The 23529-nt window shown below is 57.2% G+C and overlaps 1 protein-coding gene across 3 annotated transcripts in view; it reads right to left on the reverse strand.

Annotated features, from left to right (window-relative positions):
* BCL9L (B-cell CLL/lymphoma 9-like) overlaps nt 1–23529 on the reverse strand; it is a 66331-nt gene that overhangs the window by 24271 nt on the left and 18531 nt on the right. Inside the window, exon 1 of one of the 3 annotated variants that reach the window (XM_014949552.1) lies at nt 4475–4544. The exons of the other annotated variants lie outside the window; for them this stretch is intronic. The gene's annotated coding sequence lies outside the window, so the exon portion shown is untranslated. Of the gene's footprint in view, nt 1–4474; nt 4545–23529 lie in introns of those variants that run through there. 3 annotated transcript variants of the gene reach the window in all.

Genomic DNA, 23529 nt, shown 5'->3' on the forward strand with positions numbered 1-23529 from the left:
GCGGATGTACAGCTCCACTGGCTGGTGACAGGGTGTTTGCCATCCTCTTGGGCACACAAACACCATACTCTGACTCCTGGCTCATGCCTATGCCCTCCAAGGCTGTGCCCCTACAACAACAGGAACCAGAAGCTACAGCAGGCACCACGATCGCATTACAGGCCAGGAAGGAAGATGGCACTTTGATCAGGCTGGAATCGCTTTAAACAGCTTCCACACCGATACCTCAGCCACTGGAATTAGCACCTCGACACCCCAAACCTCCCGTTCCCAAAGACATGTCCTGTCCTGGCACGTGTCGGGGCCAACGCAGCCCAGCAGTCGGTGGCCACACTGGGGCTGGCCGTGGGCTGTTCCTGAAGCAAGGCGAGGGCAGGAAGCAGCCTGGAAGAAGGCAGAGGTCCTCCCTACACCTTGTCAGAGGAAATCAAGGCTCAGCAGGGCCCTGCCTCTCTGTGTTTGTCTTCACCACAGGCATGTTGCAGCAAAACAGCAGCAACTGGCAGGTTTGGAGGCTGCTGCTGCCCTGCAGCTCCCTGCAGCCTACCCAAGGGTGGCAGGAGCTCCTCCACCTGTCCAGGGGACCTCTTGCTCTGCATGCCCCACCGCTGGCAGGCAGAGGGTTAACGATGCCCAGGGAGCTGCAGGCAGCCTCCTCCTTGCCCTCTCAGGAACAATGGGGCCATTGTGGGAGGCCAGGCAAGTGTGGGCAGATCCCTGGGACTGGCAGTTACCCACTGGGTGGGTCCTTACTGCCATGAACTCTCCTCCTCCTTTGCTCAGGTAGGAGGAGAGCAGTGGCTGCCATGGGCCCTAGAAGAGAACAGGGCCAGCCCAGCTGCAGGAACGCCATGCCAGCTTGCCCGGTGGCCCTGCCGAGCAACCTCGCTCCCACCAATTTGTCTGGGTACAAAATGCAGTCAGACAGCCACAGGCGCAGAGCTGCCAGCCGACACCAGCACGCAGCCGCCAAGACTGCGAGTGGCTGCCGAGCACCGTCGGCGCTGCCAGCACCGCAGCTGGGTCCCCCAGCAGGACCAGCTGTGCGCTCGGGATGTGCTGCAGCGGGACCGGAGCAGGAGGAATCAAGGTTTTCTCACCCCAAAGTCATGTTTCAATGGCAGGTGCAAGTGCTGACCTGGGACCAAGAGCTTCTGGGAAACCCAAGAACTCCTGGTCTTGACACACAGGAGAGCAATGAGAATGCGGCTGTGTACAGGGGTATGACAGTGAGGGTTTCCAAGCTTCCACAGTCTGAAACTGGGATGAATAAGCAAGGGAGCAAGCAGCTCCAACGTACTCCCACTCTCCTACAGATTTGCATCTTCTGGCCCCAGCACGTCAGTGCAACGAGAATGCGGGATGCTCCCAATTCACACCCACAAGACACAGCACTGATCCCCGACGCAGCGGCAGCACCGCTGGGGAGTCCTACACCAAGGCACTCTGTCACGCTCCCAGACTTTCCAGCAGAGCCTCATGCCCCCCTGGGCACGGGACCAGGGTACACAACAACAAACTCAGCTCACTGGAGTGTACACTCAGCACGTGCAAAACCCTTGGCCAGGAACCTGACTCTGGATGAACAGCCCAAGTTACAGCCACCACATGCTGCCTCCAGTATCAGACGCAGCTCCGGCTGGGCTACAGGAGCGTAGCACTGCAAAGAGGAGCAATATAACAGCCCGTACCGCTTGGCACTGCCTCCCCGGGCCCCCTCATGCGACGCTACAGAGTGCAGCTCCCAACACCTGGGTAAGTCCGAGTTCCGACAAGCGGAAGGTGCCGGTCAGGCGCCCGCTGTGTGTGCTGCTGTGCACAACCACTGCAGCTCGAACCCTATGGGACCGACTGCCACACGATGCGTGGGAGGTGTGTCCTGTTCCACTCAACACGGCAGCTTCTTCCCTCATCTCACAACTAGACTTGAGCTTCCCATTTTCAGGAGCACGAACAGAAGCCAGCACAATTCTCTGAGCTGGCAGCCCCAGTTCTGCCAGCAGTTCCCACCTCTGTTTCATTTTTACCCCGTCTCCCGGTGTCCCGCACTCGCTCAGGAGCGCTGCTTCTCCCTCATTTTCCCAGAGCCAGGCTGACGAGCAGCCTGAGCATCTCACGCAGCTCCCTCGGGCTGCACCCCAGGTCCTGCTTTCAGAGCTGGAGCCTTCTCCCCTGCAACTCCCAGATAACTATTCTGTCATTTCTTCACATTTCCCACCTGAGGGCATCGCTTTCTTCCTTGCCCCCAGATCACGCTCTCCTGCTGCTGTTACTCAGCTCCGCCAAGCCCCCTTCAAGACACACTGTACAAGTTAAATACAACACTGTTTCAGGTCCCAAACAGGAGGCTGACTGCTCTCAAAGAAAGGGCTACAAATAGATCTGTCAACATAAAAGTGCCGTGCTCCCTGCTTCGCTGCCAGCTCCATCCAACGAACCAGCACAGTCCACAGGTGGATTTTGCTCTTCCCTAAACACTCAAGCAAAAGGGCCCAAGACAAGGGCAGGTAAAAACAGGCAACGGATCTGACAGGGCAGGGTTTCGTCCATGTATCTTTACAAGACAGCGTGCCTGAACGAAAACACAATCTCTCCTTCCAACAAGGAAAAGGAACAATCTGGGTAACCTCTGGTAAGAAGAGAAGAAAAAAAAGAAAAGGAAAAAAAAATCAGGGCAAGAGGGACAAAACAATCTTTGTCCTCATTTTGCTGGTCACGCAAGCACAGGGCAGCCTCAGTACCCGCTGCCCCAGCTTGGACAGCGAGTAATAAGCACAACCGGCCCAGTTTCACCGAGGCTTAGACACACCAGGCTCTATGGTCCAGGGAAAGTCGCGTCCCTGCGCTCAAGAAAGAGGTAGAGCATAGATGGGATTTCCAGACCACGCTGATAATCAGCTCACAGAAACCAGATAGGACAACACACACTCAGAGGTCACTGCCCAGCTCCACAACCTTCACTTTGGAGGCTGCTCCTTTAAACGTGGCTCCAGAGACCACACAAGGGTTAAACCTGCCTATAAATATCTGTTCTCAGCAGGGCTGCTGCTCTGAACCCTCCAGCCATCTGTTCTAGCTTTCCCCCATCTAAGACTCTAACATCTGAAACACGCTCACAATTCTTCGGAGCGCTCCCAAAAATAGCCCAGTGCCGTGGCTCAGCCCCATCGCCGGCAAGCGCGGGAGCGCGTCTGCCTGCGCCAGTGCCGGCACCAGCCTGGAGCTCTGCGAATACGAACACGTCTGTGATGGCTGTGTTTGCCCCCACGCCGGCGTGGGTGTGCCTGCGGAGCCCTGTGAATCTGCGCCAGCGTGTTCGCACCAGTATGGACCTGCATCTGCCCGCGTGTGCACGTCTGTGCTGGCGCGTGGGCGTGAGAGAACGTGGAAGCCTCTCACCCATGGATGCGATGGCTGCCCTGCTGTGCCCTCTGCCCCAGCGGGACACGGACGGGCACCTCTCCTCTGCTCAGCCCCAGCATGAACCGGGTTGTCCTGCGAGGTCTCGCTGTCCCCCGGCCCGGGGGGAATCCATCCATCCATCCATCCTGCCCTACGGCACAGCAGGGAAGGGAGAACACCGGTTCTCTCACTCAACGCTTGGCTCAGCAAATCCAGCAACCCCACCTCCGGGCACCAGAACCTCACTGCGAAAGCAAGTAAAGCCTGATCTGCGTGAGGCCAGAGACACGCCGCCCTGTTCGCATCCAGCTGGGGCTTGCAGGATTTCTTCAAGCACTCCATGGAGAGAGATGGGACAAGGCTCCTGCTGCCGATACAACAGCGTTCTGGAGTAGAGTGGGCTCCAAGTCTCTCACAGCTCCTTCTAGATATCAAAGACATCAGTAGGTCCACCCTCCCGACTGCCAAGGCCTTTAGCCTCACTCCAGGCAGGCAAATCCAGGAGACAACGATCATCTTCAGGCTCATAAGGCAAAATGGGAAATGAGCTGTCTGCTCCCAAATCCGGACATATTGTCCTGGAGCAGACCGTCCTCCTGCACATCCTCAGGACACGGCGCTGCCCACCTGCCCTGTGCCCATACTCTCACACCCATTACTCAGTGGGGACCATCACAAAGCTCAGCCCCAGCTCCTGGCCCTGCTGACACCACATCATAGGGCGACATGCACGCAGAGCCACAGGGAGGGACACCCGCCATCCATCCTCCACGCAGCAACGACAGCCCGAGGATCAGACAGCAGATGGGTTCTCATCTCTAACTAGTTTCACAAGAGTGATTTTCCCTTCCAGACCAAGTAAAACTACAGACAAAGCCCCAAACACAACACTGCCGGCTGCGGGATGGGTCAGGGCAGTCTGAGGGCGCTTGGTTTCTGCCAGTCGCAAAGTCCCACACAAGGTGGTGGGAACGGCTGCCACAAAGCGGCACACGCGGGGACACACCTCCTCGACCAACGCACAGAGAGCCCACGGGTGAGAAATACGGTGGGGGCTCTCTCAAAACCGTACCTGTATATGTAGGCTGGCAGAAGGGACCAAGGCTGCCGCACTGGAGCGCTGCACCACTGAAGGGTCATTCGGCGTTTCCTGGAGAGCATTCCAAAGGGAACCTGGCAGGCAGGAAGGTGGAAGGGCAGAAAGTACATACCCCACAGTGTTGCTCAGGGTTTGCCAAGCTGCCCAGTCCCTTTCACCCCTCCGATGAACTCACGATAGTCAGCTAGCTACAAGCAAGAGTTTCTGAGGTCTAAAATGCAGGTACACCTTACAACTTGGGTTACAATGTAAATGGAAAGAGCTTGAAATTCCAGCTCTTCGCTTCAGGCTTTGGTGGGGAGATACGCTGGGAAACAGCCTCAGCAGATTGAGTCAACAGAGCTATACTCTATTTCTGACAGCAGGAAAAAAACCCCATTGATCCAGGTATTGATTTGATGCAGGAGTTTGTGTTTGTTTAAAAGTTTGCCCATGGGTCAGGCCCTGCTACAAGCATCTTTCCTGGTGATGAGGTTAGAAGGAGTCTGTGCCAAACTCCGGTCACCTGCCTGGGGAGCAGAATGTAAGCAGGTGTGGAAGTTAAGTAGCCCCTCAGGGATTCTTCCCTCCTCCGCTCCCCCAACATTAAAAAACATCTTGTTGGGTGGAGGAGCACCACAAACAGCTGTGAGGCAGCACCCGCGTTTTGGGGAGTACAGTGCAATTAAGGGTGTAAACAGGGGGCTGAAGGCCAGGCAGTGTGTCAGAGGGTTCAGATCACGAGGTAGAAAGGATTTAAACAGCAGATCCCTGTCAGGATTATTTTTTCCCCTCCCTTTCTCTCAGAAAGAGCAATGGGGTTTCAGGATCCCCACAGGTTTGCAACCCAACAAGGCAAGGGCCTGAGAACCAGGAAATGACACTGACCGGGACAACACGGAACTGACAACTCTAGCTTCTTTCTTTCCCGCAAAAGCAGAAGCAGGTAAGTACCAGGATCAAGCTGGTACCTGCTGACACAGACAACCTCCAAAAGCACCGCACACAAACAGCTTTTGTACCCGCTCAGGCCCCCAGTGCACTCCACCTTTGGTGGAAAATAACTGCTTCCAGCCCCTGGCCACGGGTGCCAGCAATCCACAGGTCACTCTGAGCTACTACATTCCCTTCCAAACTGTTCCTTCTCCTGTCCCAGACATGTGCTCAGCAAATGACTGTGAATAAGTTTAAGGAAAAAGAGTGGCTACATCAGGCGCGGTTATTCCATTCGAGACACTTGGGCGTTGCTACAGAGCTCTCCTCTTCCCACACCTCCTCAACCCCATGGGCACAAGCTCTCAAGAGACAGGGAAGGGAAGGAGAGGGGAGGGGAGGTTGAGGACTGGGCACAAATGAATGCAGGAGACGCATCCCCAGCAGCTACCTCCTGACCTCAGAGCTCCTTCCCTTAGTGCCCATCAAACACGCAGCATCCATTGCCCCCTACTCATTTCCAGCCCCACAAATCCCTGCCAACAAACAACAGATCCCAGCAGTGCTTCTCACTTTTCCTCACCGCTTCTGTCCTGCTATCACAGCTCCTGCACCAGCTGCAGATGCGTGCACACTGCAGCATTTTCATAGCCGCCTCCAGCGGCGCGGCACAGGCAGGGCACCGACCGCCGGGGGAGAGGTGGGGGCACCGCTCCGAGTGCAGGGAGACATCTTCTAGGGGCTGAGATAGCTATCGCTCCCCACGTGACATGTGGCAGAGAGGCTCGGCCTCACCAGGAGCTCACAGACACCTTTCCCCACCGTGCTCTCGAGCCTCCTTGTGCACCTTTAAGTACCCTCATTTCAACAAAGCAAAATATTCTGGAGGATTTATTTTGCCTTTTACGTTTCTTAGCCCATCACATCCCTTCCTGCTAAAATAAAAAGCAGTAAATCAATTTCTCCCCTTCCCTGCCTTTGCTGCCTTGGAAGTGTGTCTCGCAACTGAGCGGTGATATACGAGGGAGGAAGCAGCAAACGAGCGCAGATCAGCGCGGGTATCCTCACATACCCGCACGGCTCTCAGCAGCCAGCTGCCCGCTCCCCCTCACACAGCCCTCTTGCTGAAGTACACAGAAGCCAGAGCCAGGCTGGAGCATTTGCTGGGATTTATACATCTGAAATAGCAAAAAAATCAACATACGAATTAAGAAAATCTGTCACCAAAACCAACCGGCCGATTTGCATCTGAAAACTGCTCTCGCCCAAGGAGCCTCCTTTGTTGGCTCAGTGTGTGTTACCCCCGTGAGATGCCACACACTTGGGTGCCGGTGACCCCTGACACGGCGAGGTCCCATGGCCTGTCACGCAGCTCAGGCTGCGACACGTGCTCGCGTGGAGCCAAGCTGGCAGCGCTGGGATCGCACCTCAGCCCCTGTGCCATCTCCCCTCCACCCTGGAAATGGGTCACGAGGCCGCCTGCAGAAGCTGGATGCAAAGGGAGTGAAGATGTTGATGGCCAAGCCAGAGGCCATGGTGCAGAAAACCACCCCCTAAACGACACGATGCTGGGTCGTTCACACAGGGGGGTTGTTGGCTCCCAACTTCCCAGGGGAGGAGCCAGCCCAAGGACGCATTTCAACCAGCCACACCTGAGCCACGGCGGCATTTATAAACACTGGGGAACAACGCTTCGCCTGGCTTCTCAGCTCCCATCCTCCCAGGCCTGGCCCTGTCCTTTGTCCATCCATCTAACTGCCCACAGGAGAGTGGAGGCTGCCATGGAAGGCCTGGGCACAGCGGGCAGCTGCCCCCGCTCCTAGGCAGCATCACTGCGGGTGAAACCCGGCTGCCATCCTGCACCTTCTCCCCTGAGACCAATTCTGAAAATAAAAACCAGCTTCCACTTGTCCTGGCCCCAAGAGACAAGGAGGCAGAAAGAGGTTTGTTGTCAATACATGAAACTGTCGCTAAGTGAAGGAGAAAAAAAATCCAGGGGGAAGGGGGGAGAACGAGGGAGGGGACAAAACCGCATTTTTACTTCTGGTGGCCAGCCAGCTGACTGACTCAGCCAGTTTGGTCGCCTGCCATATAGATTTAAAAACAAAACCAAGCTCTCGGAGAGGGGAGAGAAGGGGATTGGGATGAACGTGCTTTTTTGTTGCGTGTCGAGCAGATCCTAGAGCAGTCAAAGATGTGTTTTCGGAAAATGGCTTCCCTGCCACATGGTGCCCAGGGGCTCAGCGCAGGGCAAGGTGCAGCAAGGGTCTGCCACCACCGCGCTGCCGGGGCCAGGCTCCGAAAGAAATGCCGTGAAAGCCTGAGACTCCAAGGCTGTCCCTACAGCTGGTTCCCTCCAGCCATCTCCAGGGCTAGAGACAGTGGTCTGGGTCCCCAGGCAAGTGCCATCTACCAGTATGGCCAAGGGCAGGGTGACCAGCTGCCTCCGAGTGTCCCACGTCCGCTGGGAAGAGAGCTGCGCCTGCTGCTGCGGCCGCCCCCGGGCCATGGGCAGCTCCCTACCTTGGCCTGTTCCTGCCAGAGGAATGCACACAGGAGGTGGGAGGAGCAGGGAAGAGGTTGTTTTGAAATACCAGCTCCCGTTTTTATTTATCTGGATCCCACAGCGCCCATGGCACAGTAGCCGCTCGTAACGAGCGCTTTCTGTTCCCAAAGCGCTGTGCAAACACAACCACGCACTCCCCACGCCCTGCGCGGCAACGCGACGCGCTGGCAGGCTCCGCACGGCACCAGACACGCTGAGCTCGCCGCCCCGCGCCAGCCCGGCGCTTCCACACAACTGGATGGTCGTGAAATCGTATGTGAACAAGCCGTACTTGGCACTCCGCAGCTGCAGCAGGCATTACAAACACGAGCCGGCGGAGCCTCGTGAGCCTCCCACGCAGTGATCTCCCATAGAAACTGGCCGGCCTCCCTGGAGATTAATCCCCGGCTCGCTGTGGGGAGGCAGACAGAATAAGTTACCCAAGGAGCCGAGGACAGGTAAGTGCAAACCCTGCGGCTCTCACTCCTGCTCCAAGCCAGCGGAAAGGACACACGGAAAACCCAAGGCCTTGCCCAGCCACCAGCAAAGCCACAAAGAAAACCTTTGCCCTTTGGCTCCCGGTGCCCAGCACGGACACCAGAACAGTGACACCACAGCCTGGTCTGCTGGCAGCACCGTGCCGGCCTCGCCGGGGTTCCGAGAGCGGTGCCGACATGCACCCACCCCATGGGCAGGGGGAGCAGCAGCTGAGCTCCCCAGGCATTGCCAGGGAGCTGCTGCTGCTAGCACCGGTGTGGGCAGGAGGCAGGGGACCAACGCGAGGAGAGCTGCCCAGCCAGATAGGACCCTCAGGCTGTCCCCAGCCCTCAGCCCGGGGGAAGAGGCCGGCCCTGCCACCAGAGATGTTTCTGATTTGAGCAGAAGGAGCAAGACGTGGGGCTGGGGGCAGGGGAGGGGAGCGACGGGTAAAGGTTTGCAGTGGAGCTAAAAGGGGAGATTTAGTAACTGTCGGAAAAAAATGGCTGCTTTATTGCAGGCAGCTTGTAAACCCTGGAGCCTGAAGGTCTGGGAGTAATTTCTGCCTCCCACGTGCTGGGCTCAGTTTGTGCTGGGGGTCAGAGGGCAGCGCTTTTCCAAAGCATTCTGGGAAAGACGCCAACTGGAGCAAGCTGCTAAACACCGCTCCTGCGGCAGGGCTGCAGCGCCTTAACCCTTCGCGGGGACATCCCTCCCCTCTGTCCCTCCCACCTGGGGAGGGTGGACGCTGCGGACCTGCCAGGGTCGGCCTCCCTGAGCCCAGCCCACATACCTGCCTCTGCCATGCTGCTGCCCGCCCCCCCAGCCTGCGGGCACCGAGTCGTACAATCATGGAACAGTCTGGGTTGGAAGGGACCTTAAAGCCCGCCCAGTGCCACCCCCTGCCCTGGGCAGGGACACCTCCCACCAGACCAGGTTGCTTCAAGCCCCCTCCACCCTGGCCTTGAACCCCTCGAGGGATAGGGCAGCCACAGCTTCTCTGGGCAACCTGGGCCAGGCTGAACCCCCCCAACTCCCTCAGCCCCCCCCTCCCAGCAGAGGGGCTCCAGCCCTCCCAGCATCTCCACGGCCTCCTCTGGCCCCACTCCAACAGCTCTATGTCCTGATGTTGGTGGCCCCAGAGCGAGAGGCATCACTGCAGGGGGTCACCCCAGAGCAGAGCAGAGGGACAGAATCCTCCCCCTCACCCTGCCGGCCATGCTGGTGAGGATGCAGCCCAGGCTGCCAGTGGCTTTCCGGGCTGCAAGTCACAACCGGGGGCACTGACCGGGGCACCCGCAGGAAAGAACACTCCTGTGTGCAGGGTCCTGCCAGGCTCCTGGCACCCCTTGTCCGCTCAGGGAAGCGTGTTTTCCCAGTGGGTGCTCCTTCTGCCTCCACTCATCCGTGCTTTGTTCCCAGGCTACCACCATGCCCTGCTGATCTCCTGGGGGAGGCAGTGACCAGCCTCCGCCTGGCACCTTCTGCTTCTCCCCAGCATCAGATAAACACCAGGACCTACCAGGCTTGCCTTGGGCTGCTGGTGATGCTTCCGTTCCCCGGGGGGGCTATAAAGGCTGCCTGCCAGGGCTCCCTTATCTCCTCAGCCCCCGCCTGCCGGGCTCTGGGTCCAGCAGGCTGGGGCAGCCATGGCTCTGCTCTCTCCCCGCTGCAACACAGCGGCTCTGGATCACCTGTGCAGGCGAGAGCATGGCTTCCTGCAGCATTTCAGCTTCCTCTCCTGGGGATGTGTGCGAGTGTTTCTGGCCTGCAGCCCAGCCCCGCTGCCCCCACCCCACCGAGTATCCGCCAGCACACAAAGAGGAAGGGCGCTCAGTTCTGTTTCTCGGCGGCATCTCTCATCTTCCTCTCAGACGCATGCCCCATCTTTCCCTCGCTTCATCATCTCCTTCGTGCTCAGCGAGGAGGAGGGGCTGCGGTTACTGCCCAGGCAAACAGGAGACCCGAGCGCTCGACTCGGGTCGGATCCTCCCTGGGCTCTTCCCTCTGCGCAGCAGCACAGGTCCTGGTGGCACACTGAAAGCACGGTGATGGTGCGCCGGGGCCCTTCTAGGGTGACACTGCAGAGTCTTGGCCCTGCCTGGCCCCGTGGCTCCCATCTCTATCCCAAGTCCCTCACAGCCGCTCGGAGAACTTCACTGGCTCCTCCGGTGGCAGCCTCCGGTGGTTCTCCCGTTTCCCCGAGGCCTGGCGCGGGCAGGGACCGCAGCCAGACTAACCAAACGGGGTGGGGGCAGACCCTACTGTCAACCAAGTGCGTGCCAAGCAATGCCCTTCCGTAACACCACACTTCCCCCGAACTGGCAGGGGGATCTGGCTGTGCCTCTGCCCCCCTCCACCACAAAGACGGTCACAGTGCAGAAGACGATCCCTCTCCCTCCAAACACAGACTTGTGCCTTCTTGTCTAAATCCCTTTGAATCACACTCATATCTTTCTGATCCAGGTACAAAACGGCGAATTTCCCCACCGGCTTCGTTTATTCCACCTTTCCAAGCTCCTGTTTTCATGTCCCACCTGCAATCCCTCCAGCTCCTTCCAAACCTGCCTTTACAGTCAGAGCTGCTGAATCCTCTTTCATCGTCTACCATCTCTTCTGACTAATCCACATACCTCAGCCCTCCTTCTGGGCTTTCCCTGAGATCACAGCCCAGCGTTGCCTTCATGCTCCCAGCTACGGATTCACCAGTTGCAGGAGAAAAGGAGTTTGCTACACCTCCCCCATGCCCTCTCCATTAAATCCTTCGGCTCCATCCTTCCCAGCTCCTCCACTCTCACCTCCGGAGAAGCCCCTGTGCCAGAAGCACAGGCTGTGCAGCCAGGGCATTTGGTGACTGTCCTGTTGGGGAACTGGCTTGGGGCAAAGATCTCCTCTCAGGCTACCACCACCCTTTCTGGTGCCAAACGCATACCCGCAGAGGGGAACCTGGGGCAGCAGCACCAAGAGGCTGAAGCCACAAGAGATGCCACTGTGCAGGGTGCTTCCTGCTGCCAAGACAGCAGGACTACCAAAACCTGGGGGTGGCTCTCGGGAGGCAGAAATCCCCAGCCTTGCTGCTCCTGCACCCCAGGCGCACGCCATCCCTCCGCTCAGCCCTTCTCCCCGAATGGGCCAGAGGAATACCTGGAATAGCGAACTGTGCCCCCCACAGCCGCGCGGGACAGACCTGAGCCAGACAGCGGAGTGAAGCATCCTGCTCCGGCAGCAGGGCCAGCCGCTCGGGGCTGACCTCGCTGCATCTGCTCCAGCCAAACGGCTCCGAGATTTTCTGCCCCAGACTCCGCGCCTGCCTGCGGCCCCAGGCGCCGGCTGGAGACCTGCCAAGGAGAGGGCTGCCTGTTTGAATCACCAGCCAGAACCGGGTAAGCATCACCTTTAATAAGCCTTTCCCCTCCATCAGGCACTCTGTGTTTTTTTTCAGCTACGGTCTTGAGAGACGGAAGGCTGCTTGGAGCCCAGCCAGCGCCGGGGAAGCCACCATTTCAAGGTCCTGCGAAGGAGTCCGTAGGAGCAGAAGGGAGGTTTGGTGGGGTGTGCGGGGGGTGATGCGAGGAGCAGGCTGTTTGCTGGGAAGCTGCTGCCGCTTGCCAGGCGGCGGTGGGGGAGGAGGCAGCAGATGTCCGCAGACAGCATTTGCCGAGAGCCTGCAGCGCTCCAGAGCCCAGCCAGGGGAGGAAAGCGGCGGCTGGTGCCACCGCTGCTGCATTGTAATTGAACAGGACAAACGCCACAGTCTGCCGAGAAACCCTACCGCTGCCTTTCCCTCCCATCACTGCTGCTGCAGCGATGGGAAGCAGGAGTCTCAGGACCCAGGCTCGGGGTCGGAGAAAGACCTCGGGATGACCATCAAAAGACCTCAAACGCGGGAGGAAAAAGCCCTGCCGTCAAGGCTGCGAGACCCTTCTTCTTCCCTGGGAAGCGGTGGTGGCTGCAAACCCCAGGGCAGCTGTCACACTGGGGACGAGTCTGGCTACAGGGGCCTGGGCGAGGGCAGTGGGCTACGACCCAGGAGCTGCCTTTAGCCCTGGCACACACAACAGTCGGGCACCAACAGACAGAGCCCGGGCAAGTGCCTGAAGATGGACGCACAGCAGAAAGAAGAGGAGCCCAGGAGCCCTGGCTGCAGCCTCCCACTTTGGGCACTGGGGCATGAGCCCACGTTGCCCCTCCCTGTGCAAACAGAGGACATAGAGCAGGGCCGCCATGGTGGGCAGCCAGCAAGCCCAAGCCCAGCCATGCTCACTGGGTGTGAGGTGCTGCGGGGCTCAGAGGCGGCCCACGTGGCTCCCATTTCCTGCCTCTGGGGCAAAGGGGATTGGCTTCCTCCCCACCCCACCGCAGTGAGGCTGATCAGGGGAGCTCTGCATCCAGCAGCACCCCACAACCACCCCACAGATTTTGTCCCGCACCTGGGATGCGGGGAGCCAGGCAGCGTTGCTCCGATGAGACAGCCGGGAGCAGCACCTTAGAGTGAAGGCAGCAGCAGGTCCTGGGCGAGCACCATCCTCCCATCAGACACCATCCTGACCATCGCCAGGGTCTACACAACCATCTCTACCCAGACCGTTCAAAAGCACCTTCAAGCCCCCAGAAAAACTGGCACTTGCCCATTTGGGATGGAAAGGAACTGACTTCAGCCAGAGGGGTCTTTGGCTCATTAAGCGACACCACCCTCAGGCCTGTTGTTCAGATCAAATCAAGCAGTTCCTGGGCTCCTCCTACAGCATACTGAGACGCGGTCTGGCACTTGGGTCCATTTGAGTCCTCTTAAAATAAAAATTAATTGATATGCAAATCAGATGAGGCATTTGACTAGTCTACTGGCCAAGGGCGATGCACAGATTCCCCACTGTTTCACGCTATGATCCCATCTCCCCCATGCCTCTCCTCCTTCCCAAGCCCAGGGCCAGCTGTTAGCCCCAGCTCTCTAGAGCAGGGAGGACCTCATGGGTCTTTCTGAGACCATCTTGAGCCTCGTCCCCTCCCTGACCATCAGCATGTCATGCCTGGTGGGAGCACTGTGGGGCTCTCACCTCAAGCTGAGCCTGAGTCTTCGTGGGACAACAGAGCTGCTCCGGGCATGTCACCATCAGTGCCCAGCAGGGAGGCAAGGAGGTGGCAAGAGAAGCAAGAGCCTGGCCTCCTGGCGTGTTTGCTATTGGGATTCTTCCATCGATTTCCCAGAGAGATCGATTCTTTGCACACTCCCGATAGCTTTTCCAAATCTACTGCGAACAACAACCACAGCCCCGGCCACGGCACCACCCGCAGCCAGAACAGCCACAGATCAAACTCGGACACAGCAGCAAATCCAACACGCTCAGGATCAGGTTGTGGACGAAGGGCAATTCTAAAACATGCCATCACTCTTGGACACCGTCACCTCTCCTCTCCCCCCTTCCAACCAACCAACCATCGACTACAGCTCCCCTTGTCTGCAAACTTGTTCCAGCCTGAGGTTGGGCGGCACAATTAACCTCTCCATCTGGCCACAACGAGACGAACACAAAGCTCAGCATCACCCAGACAGGGATCACCGACAAGATCTATCCATACCAGCACCAGAAAAATAACCGGAGCCCTTAAAAAGAAGCCTAAAACCTACTAAAGCAAGTAATACATTTTAAATAGACTAGAACTTAGTTTATTATGCTTTTTAGTCGAAAATAATTTCACAAAGTGATAAACACTTGCCACTGGTAGCTGAGACTCTTGGAATATTCCAAAAGCACTGTGTGGGGTGGGGAACCGGGACTTACAGGTGAGGTCCACTAACACTCAGGCACGTAAATCACTCTTCTCACTAAAATAACACACACACCTGTAAAATCAGGGCTAAAGCTACATTTATAGCAAAATATTTGTAAGCAGCAGGACACCTCTTAGTTGAAGTTCTGCTTAAGGCAAAGTAACTCCTCTTACACCAAACATTTACGACTTCAGCTCATGAAACTGACTTTCAGTGAGCAAAACCAGGTTTGGGAGGGGGTTTTGTTTGCTTGTTTTTGTTTCTTTTTTTTAAACAGGCTCCAAAGCAGATTCAAACACTGAAAACTGTGAATTTTTTTTTTTTTTTTTAAAGAGAGCAGAGAGCAAAACTCACACTGACTCTGCAATGCAGGTGGGCAGCCTGGGCAGACCATCACTGAGCAGTGACCTGCGGAAATGTTTGGGGAGGAAAGGTGCTACCGAGCAAATTGCAGCCATGCTGCTGCCCTTATCTGTTCTTTCTCGGGTTTGTCCTGTTTTTGCAGCAAAGACAACAAACAGGGCTTTGGACTTTTCTCTTGCAGTGTCAGGTTCACATGAAACAGGATTCCCCACTGACAATTAGGAAACTAATTAGAGAGTACAGAAAACATCCACTTCAGCCACTCTAAAACAGATATACACAGATGGCTTCACAGAAATAAATAGTAACAGCAAAAAGGTATTTAACTACTTCTTGAACACTTTTTCTGAGAATGAGGTGGGACAGAGAAGCTCATCCCTGCAAGAAGCCGTCGGGAGAAGCTGCCCACGTACTTGCCAGCAGCAGAGCAAAGGCGCTTGGCCTCAGCTGTCAAACGCGATCTCGGCTTCTGTCCATGAACCCTGAGAAAGGGAAGGGTATGTTTCACTCATTTTCCAGGTGGAGGAGGGGACACAGCCCTGGGAAGGTGCTTTCTCCTGCCCAGTGCAGCAGAAAGCTGGGGATGGGTGGAGTGACGACAAAAAGGGAGAGGAGGGCACAGTTCTGGTGCCCGCATCCCACGCCGAGGGCTGCCAGCCCCGCACGGGCTGCCAAATCAAATAGCTCTCCAGAGCCACGCTCCTGACAGGCGGAATAGGCAAAGCCCTCAAAGCGGGACCGGTGCGAGGCTCCTTCCACCCAGGGCCATCGCTGCCCACATCTGACGCTCATCCACCCCGACTGGCAGCAGCTGATGCCTACGGATCGCACAGAAACCTCCATCCCTCCGCTGGAGAAGCTCCATAGCTCCCCAGGCCCCTGCAGCTTTACTGGCTCCAACCAAGTCCCCCGTCACGCTCCCCGCAGATGCCTTTGTACTACTGGAAAGGGACCCAGGACACTGTGAGGAGCAGCCTGCACCCCCAGCGCCTCTCTAGTCGGGAGACGAGAGATGCCATGGGGGAGCTCTGCTGAGGGAAACCAGACAAATACAAGGGCAGACCTTTGGCACCTCCCCAAGGGAGTCTTGACCCAAAACCAAAGGGTCCCAGCTCCCTTCTCAGCACCATCCTGTCAAGGGAAGGCAGGCAAGTCACAGATTATCCTCTTACCATAACAGCTGCTCAGCTAAAGGGGCAAATTACACAAGACTGTCCCCTTCAGCTCAAACATTGTGCTGGCGGCACCTGTGTTCCTACATCCCTGTGCCCACCAGCATCCTGCCATCCCCTGAGGTGGAGGGACCACCAGCTCACCATCCGGTGGCCATCCCTCCCACGAGCCTTTCGGACCAACACGTAGCACATCCACGTGCAGGAACCTCCGCCTGCAACCACAGTAGAAATAAAACCACTGTCATCCAGAAAAAGAACAATTAGCAAAGATTAAACAGCTGGTAGCTATGATGGCAGCTGGGAGGGAAGACACAAACCACCACCGCTGACCCGAAGAAGAGGGGTTGCTGCCTGCCTGCACCCATCGCGCACCCTCCGAGAGCCGGACGTGCCCCGCACTGTGCCCAGCTCCGGCAGGAGGCACCGAGCTCACTCCCCCCCATCACTAGAAAGTGTATACACCGCAGTACGCAAAATCCTTCCTGTCCTCTTTTCCAAACCCATCTCGCCCCCTCTCAACTGGGACCCCCTCATAAAAATAAGAAGAGACAGGCCTTTCCTGGCATTTCCTTTTTCTGAAAAGGCTGTAAAATTTTCCAAGCGTAGCCAGAGCCAGAGCAAAGTTTGTCAGGAGCTCAGCTCATTAGGCGGCTGCTCAAGGAGCCCCGCGGGAGGCGCAGGCTGCATAATTCAAAACAGCTTGGACCCTGGAAAAGAAAATAGAAACCAGGCTGGGAGAGCGAGGGGAGCAGCTCCAGCTCCGGCATAACCCCAGCTCCGGGAGCACCCCATCCGCGGGGCTCCAGAGGAGCCCCGGCCCCAGCCAGAGGCGCTGCGGCCAGCCCGAGAGGAGCTGGCACCAGCCGGAGGAAATTCCAAGCCTGTTGCTTCTGGCAGCCGCGCCAGGCCCTGGCTAGGACCTCGGCAACCTGGAAACCGGCTACTCAGCAATTTTCTTGCCATCCAGAGGGCTTGTTCTGAACCACAGTTTCACTTCCCTCTCCCTGCATCGCAGCCCAAAGAGGCAAGGAACACCAGAGGCAAAAAAAACCCCTTTGCTCAAAGGCTGTCGTGATCGAAGCCCCCCCAAACTGCTCCGCTCCGGGACAGCAGTCGGGAGCTGCTGCCGTTTCTCCCATTGCATCTGGGGGCGGGGAGAGCAGAGGAAACTTGCTTGGACCAGCCCTAGGTCTCCCCGGTTCCTTTTGCTCCTTGCCAGAGAAAAGTTCAAACAAGGCTGCGTGGAGGCAGGACAGAGGCAGCTTTCAGCCCAGCCGAACTGCGCGCTCGAGACTCGCCTGCGGCCGGACCCGCTCCGCTCAGGTCCTGCCGACCCCGTCCTCTGCTGCAGAGCGGCGCTGGGACAAATCCTGCTGAGGAAGTGGTGAAAGCTCTGGTGCCGCGGGGGTTTCCACAGCCTTGGCCAGCGTGCCTTCGGGAAGAGTCGCCCAGAGATGCTGCCCTTGCTCCCAGTTACTGCCCGTTGGACCTCCCCATCCCATTCCTCACTGCCTCAAGCCCACAGTCCACCCGGTACTGCAGGAGACCTACAGCATGGCTACTCAGGACCCTCGTGACCACCTTTTTACAAGCCAGCATCCTGCACTGACTGCAGCCTCGCACCGTGCCTTTCCCAAGAAGGCAGGAGCCCAGCACAGCGTAACAACAGAATGAATCAATAATCATTCCACCCGCTGCCAAAACCCCTTCCCATCTGAAGGGGAGCACAACTGCTCACCGATACTCAGCTGTTCTGCAAGATCTTTCTTCCAAAGAGGATTTTAAGAACACATTTTCTAATAGGAAGACTGCAACACTCCACAGAGTCTGCAGAACCAGGCAACCAGTGCACGCCCAATCACGCAGTTACCAAGCCCTGGGTGGCAAGTCAAGAAAAATCGACCGCAAAGTCAACTTCAGGAGGGGAAACACTGCAAGCAGAGAGAAACAGATTCCCGTAACTTAAACCCTTAGGAGAAACCTGGGTCCGGCCTCCAAAGAAGGGTACAGTGCTCTGGGAGAATGGCATTTCTCTGCAGAGTGCACATTGGACGAGGACCATGGTGCTCCTTGGAGAACCAGACACTTGACCCACCACCCAAGGACACCGTTTGCTTTAACCACACCAGTCGTAGCTTTCCAAGTTATGGTTTTCTCTGCTGGGCAAATCCTGGAGGCGAGACACTCTGGGACCGGAAAGCTCACTGAGGCACCGAGCATCGAGGACACTTCAGAAAAGAAGCTCCTGACCCCCAGCTTCCCGGAGGCTGAAAAAGCTGCCATAAGCCCAGACTCGAATAGCAGGCTGAGACCCAAAGAGGCAGCTGAGTAGGGGCAGAGTGATGAGCAGGAATTGGGAATCCTGGCTTCTGTCCCTAGCTCTGCCCCATATTCCCTTCCTGTCTTTCATTAAGTCATTTTCTTTCACTTTTCCTCCCAGTCTCTATTTCGGAGGTGAAAAAACCCAAGCCCTCACTTCTGCAGAGCACTCAAAACCTCCCTGGCCTGTGACAGCACAGAGCATCGCTCCCAGCAGAGGCTGCAGGACACGCAGCGCGCAGGAGCTGTGCCGCTTGCACAGGCAGAGCCCGGCTCTTCCTCCGTTCACACCTCCCAGAGCTCAGAGCCCGAGAACAGTCAGTGCCGCGCGGCATCTACACAAACCAAATCCCGTCCCGTTCCTCAGCTTGGCCACTGCAGTGAGCAACCGAGCCAGGAGAAGGAGAGCTGCTCAGCTGAGCTGTGACAGACGCAGCATCGCTGTGGACAGCCCCTGCAAGGAGGTGGCCCTCAAACCAGCAGCAGCAAGGACAGATGAGGGACGATACAGTAACGAGAGAAGCAGGGTTAAGAGGGGAAAAATACCCCAAAGCCAACCCAACGAGCAGCCCAAAGGGGCAGGCTGGAGCAGAGATGCCTGAGGAGCACAGCCCTCCTGCTCCGGAGCAGATCTGTCCTGTGGCCTCCCACATACTCGAGGGAGAGGGAAGAGCAGTAGGCACAGGCAGGAACAAGGAGCACTCTGTGGCTTCGCTCGGTATTTCAGGCCATCTCTCACACAGGAGGAGCTCTGCTTCGCTTTCCAAGTCTCGCCCTCTCTGGCACGGATCACAGACCTGGCTCCTGGCCCAGGCCTTGGCTCCAGCAGAGCTCCTCACCAAACAGGGTGACGCCCCACCTCTGGGCACAGGCACAGCCCCGTCTTAAAGCCATCTTGAGGCCATTACCCCAGCACCAGAGGAGGCTCCATCATCCCCTAGCTGGGATTCAAGGCATCCTGAGACGCAGCTGAGAAAAACCAAGCCTCAAACCTCGCTCCTTCTCTCAATGGAAGCAAAACCCAGCAACAAAGCGCTGTTTTCTCCAGCAGCTCCAGCCGAAGCCGGGAGAGGATCTGCCCCCATCAGGGAAGTGCAATCTCCCAAAGACACCCAAGGCCTCGTTCCTCTGCCTACAGCTGTCTGGGAAGACGCAGCAGGACAAGACACCAGGCGAAGTCCCTGCCCCCCCATTGCTGGCAGCAACAGAGGTGCTGGAAACCACTGCCTGATGCTCCCGTCTAATGATCCAGCACAGACACTGGGATACAGGGGAACCACTTGTGCCCAGACACCAGTAGCTGCCAGAGAACCAGCTGAGCAAGGGGGAAGCGGGTCTCACCCCAGCAAGGGCAGAATGGGTTCCCACTCGGCTCTTCAGGGTGCTGCAGCCCATCATTCTCATGCCACTTTCTCCAGCGGAGGGTGGCATCAAGGCAACCCTGCCCATCGAGGAGCTGCGCGTCTCCGACAGCCCATCCCACACCCTGGGAGAGGGACAGCAGGAGCATAATCTGGGAAAGGAGGTCGGAGTCCAAGTAAGCTCGACTTGGAGCTGGTAAGGACGCCCATCAGCACGTTTCTAAGGCTTGGTGCGGGCTTTGGATCGCAAAGCCGAGATGTCTCCACTCCCCCTCCTGCCTCACCAGGGACCAGCCTGGCCAGGGCAGTGACAAGCTGGGCTCTGCTGGCCCAGGATGCGGGGAGCACGCAGGGCTCCTGGCAAGCCGCCCCTGCATAGCGTGGCTCTCCCTTAAATCAAAAGCAGGTGCCAGTGACACTAACTGCTTCCTCTACGCTGGCTCCTGCCGAGAACAGCCCTGTGGCAACAGCAAACGCCACCGCGAACCGGTCCCAATTAGAGAAAAATCCATCACCCTCTCCACCTTTGGGTTTCAAAGAAAATTGGGTAGGGAGAAAACAAAACCAGCTCCTCGTTCCCAGGAAGGGCCCGGTGCCAAGCAGATGACCTGGAACAGGCACCACGGAAGGAGGAAGGGTGCCTCTCCTCCACGCCACATGGTCTGGCTGGTGCTGCCTCCCGGGAAGAGGCCAAGGGAGGGCAAAATACAGCAACAGAAACTCTCTAAGTGGTTGAGGCACCATCCCTATCCCTGGAGGTGTTCAAAAGACGGCTTGGCATGGTCCTCAGGAATAAGGTTTAGTGATTTTCATTTCTTATTTATTTTTTTGTCAGAGTTAGGTTGATGGTTGGACTAGATGATCTCTAAAGTCCCTTCCAACCTAGACAATTCTATGATTCTATCCCTGCAGCCTCTGGTACCAGCTCCTGGGTGCCTTCCACTCAGGGCTGCCGGGGGTGGTGCTCGCAGAAGGGAAGCCAAACCAGGAGAGCAAAGACCGACCTGCCGGAAGGCAGCACGCGACTTCGAAACAGGAGTCGGGAAGAACTGAGGAATCTCGTTTGGGCCTTCCTCAGCCCCGCATGGGGCTGCTGGAAACACACAACCGAGAAGCAAAGCGACTGCGATGCTTCCTCAGCCCCTGGCTCCCAGATGCTCCCGCACCCCCTGGAAACATGGAACCATGCGTGAGACCACCAGAAAACATGTTTCCTGGTCGGCATCTTCCTGGGAGGGAAGGAGAGCCGAGTGACACCGAGTCCTGACCTGCATTAGATTTTGATTTGCCAGAAGACTCATGCTGGCAATCCTCCTAGCACTTCGCTGATGCAGCTTAAATAACACTGACAAAATATTGCCGCATCTGTACATCATATCGCTATGATACCTCTGTCCTTCATTATATCGCATATCTATGCGTCTGCATACCACGTTTCCTGCTAAAAATGCCAAAAGAAGTCACAAACCTGGCACAAATCTCCTGTGCTTTCCCTCAGCCAGTGCACTGGCACGATGCTGTGTCTTTGCCGAAAGAGCAACAGCAGAAGGAAAATGACATTTGCAGGGCGAGCTCTGGGCTCCTGGTTGGCTACTGGGGGTGGCCAGCAGCTGGGCAGGAGGCAGCAGGAGAAGACCAGGAGCAGGCTCAAAGGTGGAGCAGAACCTCGACACACCACAAGACAGGAACAGCAAACTTGTGCTTTTCCACAGGGGCCTTACTCCCCCAGAAGAGGCTGCCTGGGAGATCTGTCCATCAAGGTGTTCAAACCAGGATGGAGCCCTAAGGAATTAAGGGCTGGAAGCCAGCCTGTGCCACCCCTGGGAAACGGCTAGACCCAAGCAGCTGAAAACCAATTGTAGCTGCTGGAACACACAACCAGTGCCAGCACAAGCACATCTGGATCACGGGGGACACAGATGCATCCCCGAGAGCTCCAACAGCTCAACATTTTCACTCTCAGCAGCAGCCGAGCCCAACGCAATCACCCGAGACAGCAAAGGCTGTCCCAATGTCAACAACAAACTGGACAACGTGCCGAGAAGAGAGGGGGCACGGCAAACAACCCCAGGACCCATCTTTTACTTGGGACGCTGCAACCAGTGGCAGATGACCATGTAAGCTATGAAGAGCAATGTCTCTAGAGCAGTATGAAACAGCCAGTATGGAGGAGGTGATGCCAGCTGGGGGGCCGAAAAAATGTGAAAGTCAAAGGCTGAGCTGAGCTTGGACGCTGGACTCCAAGGCGGCACAAGCAAGGTCCACAGCTCCACGGGCTTGCGTTAGCCTGGAGCCGAAGTGCGAGTCCAGCACAGCCCAGGCCAGCGAGCAAAACACTTCCAGCTCTGCCATGGCCCAGCCACGTCACCCAGGGGTCTGTCCCCTCCGTCACACGGCGGCCAGAGCAACACAGCGAGGGGCAAAAGGTGGAGGGCTTTAAAGTACAAAACAAAGTATTTAACTTTCTTCACCTGAACAACCATGGTTTCAAGTTTCTGAGCAACCCTTCCTTTAGCTGCTGTGTTTTATTCTTTCCAGCGGAGAGGTCTGGAAAGAGGAAAGGAACTTTTAGGGGTAGGGCCATGTAATAACACTTACGACATTACACTACAGAAAGTACCAAACACCGCAAAATGCACTTTCTGGGTAACAAAGATACAGGTCGGGGTGGTGGAGAGGCACCGATCACACCATCTGCCCAGCTAAAATGGCAAAACCCATGTTAAAAAAGTCAGAAAGGTTCTAGAGCGTTTAGGGCGTGAATGCTCTGGAAAACGTCCCCGATGAAGCAGACACTTGCTGTAGAGACAGCACACCGATACACTCATCTTTCTGCCAAGAAGAAAGAGAGAATCAAGCAAGGGTGTCAACCTGGTGATTTCTGCACTAGTACCAGCCTCGGGTGTGTGGACTATACCCACGTGCGGCGACAGCCAGCCTCCTCACAGGCACCGGAGCCGACACAGGTCTTGTTTCAGCACTGCCACAAACTCGCCATGCGACCTTGGGGAAATCACTTCCTCTGTGACTCACTTTTCTTATCCCTCCTGCCGCGAAGTAGCAAAACAAGGTGCACACACATCCCTTCGCAGAGACCCAGCGACTGAGCTGCGTGTCGTTACCGCGTGCCTGGCATGAAACAGCCTCTGGGCCGGATAACGAGCGGTAGCCACGTTTGCAGCGTGGATCCCGCAGGTCAGGAGCATGCAGCCACGTCTCCTGCAGCCCTGCTCGGTGGGAACGCGCTGCAGCCAGAGGTGCGTGGTCCTCTGTGTGGTGCCACGCTGTCGGGAGCCCTTTGCCTGGCACAGCCAGGACACAACCGTGTGACACCGCAGCCTGACACCCTGTCACACAGCGCTGCCCCCAAGGCGCGCAGACGCCGCACACAACAACACAGCAGCCTGCCCTGTCATGCAGCATTACTTATGTGTTCAGATATGCATCCTTCTCACATTTCTACTCCAGCAAGTGGTTGCTAGCAGAGCAGGGCTAGGACAAGTTCACCACCTGCTAAAGACACGTCCCTAATACAACACGGGGAAGGTTTTGTTACACGGGTTCCTTTCTGCGTGCAAGGAAAGCATATACGTGTGGTGCTTCCCCCCTTTTTCCTCCAAGCTAACCGCATGCCTGGTTCACCTCCAGGAGCCCACCGAGCAGGACACCGCACAGAGAGGGGAAAGGTCTCCCCCGACGCTTAGGATGGGCTCCAGCAGGAGCGTTCACTCAAACCCCCATGAGAAACGTAGCGAGTCCAGCTACAGAAACCCCAGCTCCAGCCCTCCCTGGGGCTCTAACAGCACCCGCAACGTCTTGCCAAATCCAGAGCAGCCCGGGTAAACCCGGGCAAACGCAAGTAAGTTCTTTGCCTCTACAGCGGAGCCCCACTCGAGGCTCTCTGGTCCTCGAGGAATTACCGGGGTGGTGGCGGTGGGGGACAAGGACCCGGGAAGAGAGGTCCCCGAAGCCCACGAGCGAAGCGGGCCGGGGGCGATGTCCGGGCCGCCCCCGGGAGCCGCAGGAGCGCTGACAGCACACGCCGGCCCCCGGCGGCGGCGGGACGGAGCGGACCCGCCTGGGGAGCGGCGGGCCGGGGCCGGCGC

Source organism: Calidris pugnax, unplaced genomic scaffold, assembly GCF_001431845.1.
Source record: "Calidris pugnax isolate Ruff unplaced genomic scaffold, ASM143184v1 scaffold180, whole genome shotgun sequence".
In the NCBI taxonomy this organism is placed as follows: Eukaryota; Metazoa; Chordata; class Aves; order Charadriiformes; family Scolopacidae; genus Calidris; species Calidris pugnax.